Raw genomic sequence first — 4,650 nt, 5'->3', positions numbered from 1 at the left:
GTGGGGGAGATGGTGGAAGGGCTGGGGGCAATGGAGGAGAGGGAAGGAGCAGGTGGGGGAGATGGTGGAAGGGCTGGGGGCAATGGAGGAGAGGGAAAGGACAGGTGCAGCCCATGATGGAGAGGGAAGGGCTGGGGGCGATGGTGAGAAGGGAAGGAGCAGGTGGGGGAGATGGTGGAAGGGCTGGGGGCAATGGAGGAGAGGGAAAGGACAGGTGCAGCCCATGATGGAGAGGGAAGGGGCAGGTGGGGGCGATGGTGGGAAGGACAAGTAAGGGGGCGATGAAGGAACAGGGCAGCTGCTCTGTGGAGCTGGCCGAGGCCCGCGCCCGCAGTTCCCCGGCCCGGCTACACAGAGCGGCCTGGGCGGGCGCCTCAGGCGCCGGCTCTCCCGGCCCGGAGCGCAGCGCTCTCACAGCCCAGTTCTGCGGCCTGCACCGCCGCGGCCTGGCCTGGCCTGACACCGGCGCCTCCCCGCTCACGCGCGCCCCAGCCCCGGGGCCGATACCTGCCGACGCTGCCGAGCGGGAGCACCGGGTATAGCTCTGGCTGGGCGGCGGCTCGCTGCCGTGGTCACCCCGGCGCTGCCTGCGCGGAGCCGCCTTAGACCCCCGGTGGGGAGGGGGAGGACGCGGTGCCTTTTGTTCCTCGCTCAGTCTCTGCGAATGCGGAGCCGCGAGCGGGGCGGGCGGCTGCCGGGGGGCGGGGGTCAGCTGCCTGGTACATGTGTTGGGGATGCAGGGGGGGTGCCTGGGACAAGAGTTGGGGGGCTAGCAATGGCAAAGGATGAGGGGCTGCCTGGGGGTGGCTAGGAGCTGATTACAGAAGCAGGGAGGTGTTTACCCCGAGTGAGCCTGGGGGACAAGGTATAGCTGCAGTGCTTTCAGAGGGAGATAACGTGATTTAATTTGGGGCAGGATGCTGGGTAAACGTGGTAGCAGAACGTGAAGTTGTATTAGGATTGCAAGTGAAGAGTAGGGTGACCAGATGTCCCGATTTTTGGGTGTTTTTCTTATATAGGCTCCTATTACCCCCCCCCCACACACACACACACACCCGTCCTGATTTTTCACACTTGCTGTCTGGTCACCCTAGTGAAGAGACACCTAGATGTGGGGTGGAGTAGGAAGCTGGGCTATGTGAGTTTCGATGGTCAGAATTTGGTTGGCAGTGGGAGGGGCCTGCTTCTCTCTGCCTGTCCATTCACCTGTCTCCATCACTCCTCCTCACAGAACATTTGGGTAAATGTGAATAAAGGTTGAACTATTTGGACTTTTAAAGTCTTGAAGGGCAGGAGGCTGGGATCCTCAATAGATATGGTGGCTTATCTGGCGAGTCCAGTGGAATAAGAGGCTAAGCTGCCATCCCATAGTTTCAGTGTTTCCTACTTACAATTTTATTTAGTGAGATCATTTGCAGGTAAGAGAACAGTCTTGGGTTTGGTGATGCATAAAGGATTAACTGCAATGAAAATGAATGTTTTATCTGTAGGCATTGAAGCTGAAAAGCAAGCTACTTCACGTTGCCTCATCAGTTACTTCAATCTTGACCTCCTAATGTTGCGCTTTTCTAGAAGCAATGTAATTCAATGTTCGTGGTCAGGCCTAAGAGTATTTTTGTGAACACCAACTGCCAGTCATTCCTGATTGTTCCAAAGTATGTATGGTAGCTTCCATAATGTTGATTAATGTTTACTTGGAGCTGGGATCAGGGTGCCAAATTTATTTTAGTTACACCCTTAACCTGGACTCTGAGGTGAAGGAGTTGTCCCTTATCTTCAGGACTACCCAAACCATTGTTTTGAAGTTGTACAATACAAAATGCTGACTGATTTGAGAAGTAATATTCAGGTAAGCAGTGGTAACCCTTATTATAAAGACATGAATGAGTACACTAGAGATTCTAGTATTGCCAACCTCAAGTGATCAAAAATCATGAGATTTTTTTTTTAAAGGCTATATTGTGTTTTATTTCTCCCCTGATTTTTTTGGACACCCCCTGCCCATCCCCAAGTGTGTGTGACAATTAGTGTTGGCTGCTCTCCCAAATTTATCCGGGAAAGTGATTTTTGGCCCCCGGTGAAGGAGCTCACACCCTCACATCTGCCCCCTGCCCAGAAATTACTTCTGACCCTTCCCCCATTAGTTCAGCATCCCCATCAGTTCAGTTCCTCCTCCCCCCCCCCCCAGCTTCGTCTCTGTTCCTCCTGAGATTCTTCACCCCCCTCTCCTAGTCCTAGAGAGGTTGCAGCTGGGTCCCGTCTTCCCTGTCCAGGTTGGAGGGCAGCTTCAGCAGTTCTTCATCCCCCCACTCTGCCTTTTCTCAGGCTGGAATACTGCAGGGATGGAGGAGGATCAGAGATGCCATCCTTTCCTCTTTGCTCAAAGGAGGGAGTGGATATTAATACTTAAATTTTCAAAGCTGCAAGCCTTTAAAATTCTAATGTAAGATGTATGATTTTTGTATTTCAGTATGTGTATTGCACTCAATATGGGGAGTGGAATTAAACTGGTCAGTTTAATATTTCTTGGTAGTAATTTTCTAGTTGATTTCACTTTCTGGTTCTCATGTATTGTCCCAATTTGTTTTTTAGAATCTCATGATTTCTAAGCCAATCTTGGGACCCTGACTCATGATTATTGAATTGTTTATTGGAAAAAAAGCAAAACCTAGGATTTGAACCTAAACTAAGTTGACAGTGAAAATGAGTAGCATGTGTACGTGCACTTTTTCCTGTCTATGGCCCTGGCTCAATATGGTATTTAAGCATATATTTAAGATTCTGAAACGTTCTTTATTTACACGATCACTATTTCTTCCTCATTCAGTGCACAGGATTAATGGGGCTTCCTTAATGAGTAGCTATTAAATATTGTATTTTATCCTCATTGTTAAATGGGACCCCAGGCTTTATTTACTGTACATGATTGAAACCCTGCCACAGAGCCAAAATTATTAATTTCTCCAGGGGTGTTTTTATGGGCTCTCATCATAATATCAGAATGCTTCACAAACATTAATGAATTTATCTTCTCATTAGTGATGTGAGCTGGAGGGGTGATATTATCCCCATTTTACAGGTGGGAAAATGAGGCACAGAGAAGTTAAGGTTAAAAGTTTCCACTAATTTTGAGTGGCCAATTTGAGACAACGAGGACCTGGTTTTTCGGCATGTTTAGCATTCTATAGCATTTCATATGTTCAAGCAAAGCTCTCACTGACTTCATTTGCAGCTGAGAGTGCGCATCACTTCTGCAATGCAGACACCAGGTCTCCATTTGGGCACCTGGAAAATAAGGAACACATACTTAGTAATCACCTTTGGAAAGTTTTGGTTTAAGTCACGTGCCTAGAATCCTAGGAACTCAATGGCAAAGAGGGAGAGAATTCAAGGCAGCAATCAATTGCCTTAATCTGGAGAACATAATTTCTCTTCCTGCAGACCCATGTCATGCATTATGCATGTTTCTAACATCTGCAACAAATGAGGCCGGAGTCCTATGGACAACGTCCTCCTTTACTACACAACTCTGATTCATCACCAGAGCAAGTCCATTCTGCGCTCCAAACAAGGTAAGGGTCCTGTGGAAAAAATAGCATATGATCGTGTCATTAAAGACTGTATCATAATGCATATGTACAAGAGGGTGAATTAAAGTTGCATGGGCAGCCTTAATTCTGATATTTCCTAACTTTTGTGTGCTTGACTTTGCAACCTTTATTATGATCTTTTAAAGTGTTTGTTTTCAGGGGGAGGTGCTAATTTGCTAGGTTTTTAAAAAGGCAAACTGAAAAAACAAATCCCATCATGTGACATCCTACTTATGCCCAAATGGTTCATCAGGGGATTGGAACCTTTAAATCCACCACACAGACTTCTGGCACCTAAACTAACAGAGTAACTGTTAGCTTATCAGAAATATGTTGTTGTCTTTTGTGTAGAACAAGCACAACAGGGAGATGAGGCACATGCTTTGCTAGTGGATTTCAGAGTTATTTATTAACAGAAAAGGAACGGTGCAACTCGGGAATCTTGAGTTTCATTTCACCTTCTGGAGGCAGGGCTCAAGTTGTGCCATATTGCGGTTTTGGGGGAGTCAGACTGGCACCCTGGCACTGGTGGAACTCCGAGGGAGCAGGGGATTGGAGGGGAATCACCCTCCCTGGTAGTCTTTAGGTGTATGCATGGTGCTTTCTCAAACATATTATGCAATTGACAAAAGGAGGTGCACAACACAATTTTTTCACCTGGGGCTATAGTGTAAGCCCACCCCACACCTAGAAGCGGTAGCTCAGCCCATCTCCCTCATCTGGGCATTGCAACATGGTGCACAGGGTTGCATGGCATTGAAATACTGTGTGCCTTGTCATAACACCACTCACTTAAATTTGGCCTGGCCACCTCTCCCTTGTGATGAAAGGGTGGTTGGGCCAAACCTGAATGATGCTGCAACCCCCCTGAGACTGGCGCCACGGGTGAGTGTCAGGTGGGCTTGCTCTCTAGCCCATAAGAATGGCCAAACTCGGTCAGACCAAAGGTCCATCTAGCCCAGTATCCTGTCTTCCGACAGTGGCCAATGCCAGGTGCCCCAGGGGGAATGAACTAAACAGGTAATCACAAGTGATCCATCCCCTGGGCCCCATTCCCAGC

The 4,650-nt window shown here is 48.3% G+C and overlaps 1 protein-coding gene across 1 annotated transcript in view; it reads right to left on the bottom strand.

The window, feature by feature from the left end:
* Positions 1-663, bottom strand: part of DPY19L3 (dpy-19 like C-mannosyltransferase 3) — a 50,619-nt gene extending 49,956 nt beyond the window's left edge. The window contains exon 1 of the mRNA XM_029911789.1: positions 508-663. The gene's annotated coding sequence lies outside the window, so the exon portion shown is untranslated. The remainder of the gene's footprint in view (positions 1-507) is intronic.
* Positions 664-4,650: the final 3,987 nt, after the last annotated feature.

The sequence above is a fragment of the Terrapene carolina genome, unplaced genomic scaffold, assembly GCF_002925995.2.
Source record: "Terrapene carolina triunguis isolate 2854851 unplaced genomic scaffold, T_m_triunguis-2.0 Scaffold130, whole genome shotgun sequence".
NCBI lineage: Eukaryota > Metazoa > Chordata > Testudines > Emydidae > Terrapene > Terrapene triunguis.
The sequence above is the reverse complement of the archived record's forward strand: the minus strand, read 5'-3'. Positions and strand labels throughout refer to the sequence as shown.